This window comes from Echinops telfairi, unplaced genomic scaffold (genome assembly GCF_000313985.2).
Source record: "Echinops telfairi isolate 266 unplaced genomic scaffold, ASM31398v2 ScPeMD7_7469;HRSCAF=8507_0, whole genome shotgun sequence".
Lineage (NCBI taxonomy): Eukaryota > Metazoa > Chordata > Mammalia > Afrosoricida > Tenrecidae > Echinops > Echinops telfairi.
The window spans coordinates 13,820,235-13,830,880 of NW_022111372.1; the positions used below are offsets into that span (position 1 = coordinate 13,820,235).

The 10,646-nt window shown below is 39.2% G+C and overlaps 1 non-coding gene across 1 annotated transcript; it reads left to right on the forward strand.

Annotated features, from left to right (window-relative positions):
* Positions 1 to 902: 902 nt before the first annotated feature.
* On the forward strand, positions 903 to 1,122 carry LOC115873568. Its single transcript, XR_004048468.1, has one exon. It is a non-coding gene; the product is annotated as a small nucleolar RNA U3 (small nucleolar RNA).
* Positions 1,123 to 10,646: the final 9,524 nt, after the last annotated feature.

The following is a 10,646-nucleotide window of genomic DNA, read 5'->3' on the forward strand; positions in this document are numbered from 1 at the left end:
TAGTAAATGCCTGCCTCATGGGGTTTGATTGAACATTGAATTTGTGAATATACACAAAGGCCTGGAAACAGTGCACAGTTGATGAAGCAAAATGATCATCATAATTATTCAGTTATTCATTTGAATATGATTTATTCATTAAGTGCCTACTCTGGGCCAAGAAATGTACTACATGCTTCGTGCTTAAAAATAAATGAGATATTCAGAAAGTATTAAAAAAAAAAAAAGACAATAATGCAATTCGACGCCTGCTAGCAATTGGCCTACCCTTTGGCTTTCCCTTTTAGGGCGGGGCTACTTTCCTCTGGAGAAAGCGCCTTTAAAGATGTAGGTTGTGATTGGCTGTTCTTAAGTGTTATGCTAATTAAAACATGGCCCGATTATATTGCTTTGACATTTCTGTACATGTTCATGTAAAACGATGAAAACATGTTCTTAAGCGTTTTTAAAGATTGTGTCAAAGAACCTATTTCTATAAATCGAATACAATCAACTAGAACAGGAGACGTTTTTCCTCACCATTGTGTAATGTGTACGGTGTCCGAGGACCCAGCAGGGGCTGCGGCCTGCAAGCTAAGACTACAGTTTCAGGGATCATTTTCTTTTTCCTTTTTTTTTTAAACAGTTTATTAGGGGCTCATACAACTGTTATCGCAATCCATACACACATCATCAATTGTGTAAAGCGCATTTGTACATCATTCTCAAAACATTTTCTCTCCACTTAAACCCCCGGCATTAGGTCCCCATTTTTCCCCTCCCTCCCCGCTCCCCCCTCCCTCATGAACCCTTGATAGTTTATAAATTGGTATTTTGTCATATCTTGCCCTGTCCAACGTCTCCCTTCACCCACTTTTCGGAACCGATTGCAAGGAACTATATGTGACCTCCTCCCTGGGGGACAGACAACCGAAACAGGGATCATTTCTATAGTGTGTGACTAGAGAAGTTTCTCTGGTCGTGTAGAGCACCAAAATCCACGAGGAGGAGGAGGCGCAGCATTCTCTCCTGAGCGTGTAGCCGGCTCCTGGCGCAGCCTCACTGCAGCTGCCCTTTGCCATTGCTGATCGTTCTTCTCCGCCCTCATGCGAAGCGAGAGGGAGAGAATGCAGTCTGAATGGCTTTCGACTTATGTTATTTCAAGAGCAGAGAAGTCTTTTATGTTGGGTTTGTTTTATTTGTTATTCTACTTGTCTTGGTCTTACTCTAGTTGGGATTATGTAGGTGCTGAATTTTCAAGCATTAAAAAAAAATTTAAGTGTTGAAAAAAAAATTACCATATCACTGGAGAAAAGAATGTTTCTTAAATAAAACATTTGAAGGTAACAGCTAGGCTGAGATGAGGGGTTATGTGAGCATGAGCGAAGCCTGCCATTCAATTAAGTTTTGGACTTTTCAGACAAAAAAATTAAGGCAAAATAAAAAAGCCACAAAGGAGATCTTTTGGCATCCCAATTAATCACAATTTTCCAATATTCCAATTTACTGTAGTAAAATTCCTCCTATGATTTTAAATACTTGGTTTTTTCCTCAAAACATCTTCAGTGATCATCCATCCTGATTTGTTTTTCCCTTTAGTTTCTGAACTAGTGTAAGGGGATCTTTTATTATTATTATTTATAAAGTTCCTTTTGCTTTTTTTAATCGTCATTTTTATCAAAATTCTCCATCTACCTTTGCTTACCAACTAGAGTAGAAACATTTAATTGTTTTACTAGAAGACCGGTGAAAAATATTGCTTTTAATCCACAGCTCTTTGAACATATTCTAGAGACGTCAGAGATATGGTAATAGAATATTGTCTAGGCATGGCAGTATGTAATTACCTAATGAGATATAATTGGTTATATGACCCTTCTTGCCATAATTCCTTTTGTGATATTTTATAATTCTGTAATCTGCCTGTAGCTATAAACCCATTTTGGAAGAAGATATATTCTATGCTAATGGACAGGACTAAATGCCATTAAATCCAGATTTAGTATAAGGTATGAATGAATCATACCCTTTGTTTCCTTGAAGATATGGTCTGCTGAAAGACAAAAACTATACCTCCAGTCAAAGGCATTCCTCTGTGTCTAGGTGCATCTCAGAAGCAGGAACACAGTCCTATGACCATTGGAAATGGGGCACATTTGAGATCTCTGTCTGAAGGGGTAGAGGCCAAGACCAGAGTCTCCAAAAGCTGTGTCAAAGAAACTATGGGGCAGAGCAACGGAACCAGGCTGAAACCCAGGCTGAGGCAAGGACACCTGAGGCTAGGTGACTGAGAGGCAGAGCCGTGGGCAGGGTGCCTGCCCTGCGGAGGCAAAGATCAAAGGGCTATGGGGCTGGGAGGCTGAGGACCAGAAAGAGATTTGGCAGCTGGATGAACAGCAGTCCCTCTGTGGATTGATGATGACATCCTTGATGTTTTCTGACCCTGGTTTGTGGTCGCCTGTTACCTTCTTCCATAAAAGCCCAGATTGTGAGTTGTCTGTGAGCGCTGTGTGGACAGTGAAATGGACGGTTGAACCCAGAACTGAAGGAGTGCCACAGGAGGAGCAGTTGGTGACAGAAGAGGGTAAAAAAGGTCAGAGGTGGGAGGTATATCTGACCTCTGCCCTTTGGCAGTTGGCCTGGGCTTTATGTGGATATAGAGAGGCTTTCTTCCTTGTGTAGCCAGAAAAGATCAGATATGATCTCAATGCTGTTTCTCTAATAATGTGTTTATTTTATTCAGTTAGTCGCTCACACGATACATTACTATATACTTGGCTTTCCTGCGCTGTCTCAGCTTTTGAAAGAGCCCAGTATATCATCTCTGAAATCTTTTTTAGTGTCTCTAACTTCTTTCACTTCCAAAAGTCCCAGTCTACTGAACAGTAACTAACTCCTTATTCCTTAAATAAATGAAAATATCTGTTACGATGTCAGTGTATTTTGACCAGAGATGCCTGCTTTTCAGGAAACTACCGAACACATAAGATCAGAGAGACTAATTTTGCTTTTAGGTATAATCCTCCCTACACTCTCTTACACATAAAAATAAAACCCAAACCTTTGTATGGATTTGATTCTAAATCAGAGCAACCCTATAGAAGAGAGTATAATTGGCCCATTGGGCTTCTGAGAACATGTGCAGGAACAGGGGCTTGTCACATTCTTCTGACCTTCTAGACAGCAACCATGCATTTCACCACTTTGCTACCGGGGCTTGTTTTCAGGCAAAATTATGTAGCTCTTCTTATATAAGAACATGCAGTAACTGCCTTCCTGGCAAAAAGGAGCATAATGTATGACTTTGCCATGAGGAGGCACTAGCTTGAAGCACTGTGGTCAGCATGCTTCACAAATCATTTAAACAGTTTGGTACTCCATATTGCATATACTTATTATCCTTTGAATTTTATAACCAAAAGAACCACACAATGGTAGAAACTTTCCTTAGATACACAGCTAGCAAATAATGTGGCCAGACTGGAAAGACTATGTTCCTTTTATGACACTTATATCCACTATTGTCTACCTTTATAACTTCATACTTTGTAAGAATTACTATTATGATTATTGAATTTCTCACATAAATATTAAAAAATAACTACATGGGGTGGTTTAGAATTAAATTTTTCCCCTAACGTCTGTGAACCGTTAAACACCATCTCTAAAGTAAAAATATAAGACAAATATATGAACACATATATTAATAATTATATGAGTAATCATAGTTATATATGAGCTTCAAAAGATTTGTGAAGGATGCTACTAAAAGAGAATGGTGCAAATACAGAGACATGAAAGCTGAAAGGGCAGAGCACACAGCATTCTCACAGCATTCTCAGGCTGAAACTTGGGAGGAAATATAAAACCAACATCAAATAGGCAAAATATTAACTGGCTCAGTAAGCATCAAACGAACATGGAAAGAATGCACAGAGTTTTGATTCCATAAATAATTGGTCCATATTTGGAGGGAGTTTTTGATCAAGAATCAATGGTGTTAAAAGGTCAAACTACCCTGGAAGCATTTGCGAGGTAGTGAGGTTTATTGTGCCAACTAGGCCTCCTTAGAAACATGTGGGTGGAGTTTAATCAGGTCAAAGCTTGATTGGAGGGCAACCAAGATTAAAGCTTTCCAAGACTGGCCTCCAGTCTCTCTTTCTCCTTGGTGAGTGGACAAGGGTGCTGCTAATGGAGCCCATCCTTTGCCAACCCTTGGATTGTATCGCTTTGCCATGCATCCCTAGAGCTGGAAGCTTCTTCATACCTGCTTCCCCAAGCTGCTGGTAGATCCTGTTGCAGTGGTTACATTGCTGGACCTGATTCGATAAGGTCCCATGCTACTAACCATTGCTGCCCCACCCTGCTGCCAGCTGCCTGGAGGCAGACTCTACTTGTCATGCCTAAGGGCAGATTCTGCTCTCTGCTTCCTTGATCTTGGAACAATAGCCCATGTGAGTTGAGAGACCTTCAGTATATTAACTGTTCCACAAACGTGAGTTGCACTGAGCCCTCTGTGCTACTGTGTGGACTAATTAGCTGTTATATTCCATATATATATATGTTTATATATATATATGTTTATATATAAACCAGGTGTATCATAAGTGTCCTGATATATATATATAAAAAATCATAAGTGCCCTGGTTTTATTTCTCTGGAGAACACTAACACAACACTCTTGAAAATCAAGGCTCAGGGAATTAACAGAATACCAGTTGAAATGTTTCAACAAGCTAAGAAAGCACTAGAAGCACTTACTGGTGAATGCCATAAAACTAGGAAGACAGCTAACAGGCAAATTGACTGAAAAGAGATCCATATTTGTACCTATTACAATAAAAGGTGGCCTATCATATTATAAAAATTGTTGAACAATATCATTAATATTACATATAAGTAAAAATGCTGAAGATAACTAAAAAACAGTTGCAACACTACTTTAAAATGGAGCTATAGGAAATGTAATCCTGGCGCAGAGGAGGATGGGGAAGCATGTAAGCGAAATCATAGCTGATGGCAGATGCATCCTGGCTGACAACAGGGAATACTTGAATATATATACTTGAGTTTTATTTATTATGCAAAGGTATTCAACTATGTGGATCATAACAAGCTAAGGATATCATTAGCATAATATATAATGATGATGTGGGCATGGCATCTGATCTCCTCCAGCTATGCAAGGAAGAAAGGAAATCAAACTCCAAATCATCATCAACCAAGCCTCCACTCTGCAAACTTCCACACAGTTCTGACACCAAATGTCCCTTTCACAGTTTTGTCTGATAATTCATTGCAATGGTTACACAGAATTTATAGATACTACTCACAATTTTAAGCTTTAATAAGGAGGTTATACATACTCAGGATGCAATTATACATACGCAAGATACAATTAGGCAAACAGAGAAGCCCCTTTGTAGTTATGCCCACAGGCAAGCCTGTCTCTAGCCTTTGACCTTCCAGCCACATGATCCATTGATCTAGGTCCTGCTGTGCATAATGTTACAAAGCTCTTTTAGACTGCCAATAAATACCTAAAGGGCATGCCACTCCACTATAAGCCTGAGCCAGAGGAAATCCAATCTAATTTTATGAGTCACCAAACCTAACTTCTCTAATTAAATGTCTGGAGCTCACCCCCCCCACACACACACACTACAAGGCAGCTTTCTGCCAAAGGAACTTAGTGCTTACTTGCTCTGAGGTCTGGAAAGCCTACTATTTCTCTCATGACCTGGTTCTTGATTCTGCTGCTGCCTTCGAACTGCCAGTCCTCCGGGGTCAAACCGTCTGCTGGATTAAAGAAGTTCAATGAGCAAGGATATCAAGGTTCAAAGAACAAACTCCCTACCTGGCTCTTCCATCTTTCTACAAATAAGATTCCCCACTTCCTGGTTCTGATTTGATTCATTTTATACCCAGTACACTGCCAATCATATTTGATCATTTTATCAATCACTCATAGCTAAATCATATAATCCTATTAGTATCTCTCTAATTTTCTTACCGGAACCTCTCAGAAAAAAATGTCATTTGGTGGGAGTAGCAAAGACTATGACTAGATAAACCAGTCATATTGAATTAATTACTGTAGTACTATTAGTAAGAATGGAAATTGCAGAACACTTAGTTGTGCTCATGTGGAACCTGTACATATACCAAGGAAAGTTATTTGAAGAGGATATAAATATAATGAATGGTTTAAAATCAAGAAAGCTCTGTGTCAAGGTTGCATTCTTTCAAAATAATTTTCCAGTCTGTATGTTGAAAAATGATCCATAAAGCTGGACTCTATGACAAAGAACATGACTTCAACATTGGAAGAAGGCTCATCAATGATCTGTCCTATACAAATGACGAACTTTCATCACTAAAAATGGAGAGGATATGTAGCTATTACTGAAGATCAGGGACTACAGCCTTCAGTATGGATTTTACCTAAATATTAGGAAAAAATCTTACAACACGATCACTAAACAACATAATAAATTAAGAGAGATTTAAGGTGTAAAGCATTTCATTTTAGTATGATTAAATATATACACCAGTGGAAGCATCTGTCAAGAAATTCAACCCGATTTTGCATTGGGAAAATCTGCTGGAAAAGACCTCTTTAAAGTATCAAAGAGCAGAGATGTAATTTTGAGGCCTAAAATGAACTTGACCCATGCTATGGCGCTCTTACTGGCTTCCTGTGTGCAGTAAAAGCTAGAAACTGAGTAAGAAACACTTGAGAACTAAAACATTTCAATTTGTGTGTTGGCCCAGAGGACGGAATAAACTATGCACTGCCAGAAGTAGGAACACATTTATCTCAGAAGTACAGCTATAATGCTCCCATTGGCAATGCTGGTGAAACTTCGTATCATTAACTACACATGGTATCAGAAGGGAGCACACCCTGAGGAACATCACACTTTGTAAAGTGAATGACCAGCAAAGGAAGACAACGACCCACAACAAACTGAAACAGTGGTATGCATCTACACATACATCCCCTCCAATCTGTGTTTCTCTGATAATCAAGCCCTATAATAAATTACTTGCTACCTAAGTGCGTTGAGAAATAATTGAGCATCCCTTTAAGGCCTTATTTTCTCTTTTGGCTCAGTGGGATATGTACTGTCATTCTCCCTTCCATTCTCTGTCTCAACTAGTTTGATCTGAAAAAAATACTCCCTGTTTTTTTAAATGGCCACGACACACCAAATAAATCAGTAAATCCTTCTCTTCTTATTCTCCACTATATCCGTATGCCAGAATTATGTATGAAAACAAGAATGGGGTACACGATTTGTATTTTTTCTTCTTGATCTTCTAATGTAATGGGACCATGGCTTGTAACTCTATTCCAAGGAATATGAGCAGAAGCGCAGAGTAAATCATGAAGAATGACAAGTTTTGAAATATCTCCATTTCTGCATAATGAGCAGATGGTGTTTCCGCTCAATAGGATGGGCTCACCTGGTAAATGCTGCCTATGTGCAGTATGAGACAAATCCTTGACTTTCTGTTCTGTGCTCACTATTGTTGTCTTTGGTACAGTTCTAACTTCATGTCGCAAAAGAAATGTTAGAATTCTGACCCTATGTATGACCTATGAACACGAACTTAAAAGAAATGGAACCATTCTATAAATCATGTTGTCATTCTTTAGAAACTATTCCCTCCTGATAGCATGTCCAAAGTACATAAGACAAAGCTTCACCATCCTTGTATATAAGGACTGGACTTCTTCCAAGACCATGTGTTTCACCCTTCAGAAAGGCTATGGGATATCCAATATTCTTTACCAACTCTATAATTCAAAAGCATCAGTTTTTCTCAGGTTGGTGTTACACTGCCATAAGGAGCAATCCAATAACAAGGGCTAGAGGACGCTGCAGAAATCAAGAAATGGTCTTCCTCCACACCCTCTAGGAGCCCTCATCAGGAAGTGTGGGGATTATGCAGAGTGCAGTTAGACACCACCACCCATTCATCTGGAGAAAGACAAGTCTCTGTGCTTTTGTGAAGGCTTATCGTCTCAGGAAATCCACAAGGGTAGTTCTCCTCTGCCCTTAGGATCCCTACGAGTTGGAGTAGACTCAATGGCAGTGAGTTTTGGGTTTGACACTCTTCAGAGGAAACTTGATGCCATAGTCAGTTACAGACTGGTGGCTCTCTGCTATCAGCAAGGTTAGAGGTTCAGCACTATCAGTCTTTCTGAGGGAGAAGTTAGAGGTTTTCTGACCCGTCGTCTCAGACACGTAAACAGACAGTTCTATCTACCCTTTCCCATAGAGTTGCTATGAGTCAAAATCCACTTGATGCAGTGGGTTTGGTTTTTGGCTTGAAAGTCTTCAAAGCGAGAACATGTTCTACCAATACTCTTGTGATAGTTAAGGTTTTTTTGTCAACTATGCTGGGTCAGGATTCTCAGTGGATTAGAAGTTAAGATCTAGTATTTCTACTACTCTTCCCAATGTGCCCTGCTTCCAATGTAAGTACAAGCTATGAGAAAGCTTGTTTGCTTTTTTGCTAGGTCTGAATCCTGCATCTTCCTTGTTGAATTCCAGTATTTCAAACTTGAGTCAACAATGTGTCATATTCCCTGATAACCCTGGAAGTTACCAGCAACCTGCTATGTTGCCTGTCAACTTTGTGTGCCAATCCAATATCAGCAAAGCAATCATATCTTCCATCCACATTTTATGAGCTTAACCCATTTGTATCAAATGATATGTGACTTGGGACATTGTATAGAATATAGCCTAAGGCAAAGCCTAACATTTCTCAAGTTCTCAGGAGACACTCCCACCATCTGTTATTGATTCCAGAACCAAAAATATAATTGAATCCCAATAACCCCAATAGGTGAAGTAAAAATTATGATCCAGGAAGAGGTATGCTGCACTCCGCAAGAACTACTGGATTCTAGTAATGTGCACAGACCGAAACCTGGAGAATATGTGTGGGAATGACTATAAAGGCCATGACATAATGTTATTAAAATCATGAGGTTGGTCAGCATGAATTTACTGATGTATACCAACAAAGCACAGATGATTTTTTCAATGCTTCAGTTTTAAACCTTATGAAAGAATGTAATAGTTGATTTTGCTAGTACACTGAAGTTGGATTGCTCAGTGGTCTACAATTAATCAAGCTGAATTATCAGGCCTGCCTTGGTGTATTGTAGAAGAAAATTTGAAAAGGTTCAGAAAGTTTGACATAGTGAATTTATCAGGATAGACATTTAGACACACACAGAGAATATCCAGAAGACACGTTTTGTATCAAACAGTAAGAAACACATTTGTGGAAAGAGCCCAGTATCTCTGAAGAATGCTGTGATTGCTATTTTATGCAAGTCAGATTTGACAGTTGCATCTGGCTTAATTGAATTAAGATCACTAGCAACAATGAGGTTAATTGTGCCCCATGGTGATAAGGGTTAAGGAGTCAAGTGGCAGCACTTCATTTACTGAGACAAGATGAGTATGGTCACTAATGGATAGCAGAGTTAAAGTAGTAATCAGAATAGCCAGCATCGTATGGACTTTTGACATTGGCTACTTAGTCAAGGTGTAACTAAGTGTAAAATAGATAGGAGGCATACATATGCATAATTTACCAGATATATACAAATGGAAGAATTCTAGATCATTTGAATGTCAGTGTAACTTGAGTCACAAGAATATAGAACCATAATCTCTCAATCAATCACTAGGTTTGAGCCAATTTATAGACCCCAAACCCCTTGACTGATTGAGCAGCTGAAATTGATTGATACAGGACCCTACTGTACTACTAAAAATCTGTGATGTTAGTATACTCAAGTCCCAAACCCAAACTTCTCCGAAGAGATCTACAGCCTTTTTACAAGACTCGCTGTCCATTGGGGAAAATAAAATAATTAGACTTTGGGAAAGGACACTGGTTGTGAATTGACACTAACCATAAGAAAAAGAAAAAAGACGTAACTATGGCCCACTGTGGCCAATTTGAGTACATAGTGGTCAAGTAATTAATGAATTTGAGCCCAGATTCATTTAACAATGGAAACAATGCATCCCTGAGCCCATCACGTAGTGACTTCCCCATTGGAAAATGCATAATTGGACTGCTTACTCCGCCACTTGCAGAATCCCCCTATTACACAATTGACACATGAATAAAAGCTGTTGAAATATGGAAAGCCAACTGGAAACCATTAAAACTGCCTCTACTGAGGAAAACAATAAACCAAAATCTTAACAAATTCTTAGATTTATTGCAGAGCTGAGTACCCCTATCAAAGAGATGAAGTATACAGAGGTGATTATTCCCACATCTCCATTTAAGTCATCTATTTGGCCTGTGCAGGGGGGAGGGGAGAAAGAGATGAATCATGTACAGTGACAATGGGTTATTTTAAACGTAAATAGGTTTTTATCATTATTGCTGTTGGTAGATGCTATCGTCTGCTCACACTTCTAGTGATTCTATGTGCAACAGAATGAAACACTTCTCCGCCCTGTATTGTCTTCACAATTGTTCTTATGCTTGAGTTAACTGTTGTAGCAACCTTTTCCATTCATCTGGCCCAGGTTTTCCCATTTTTGCTGCCCTCGGCTTTACCAAGCAAGATGTCCTCCTGTGACTTGTCTCTCCTGATAACATGTTCCAAGCACCTGGG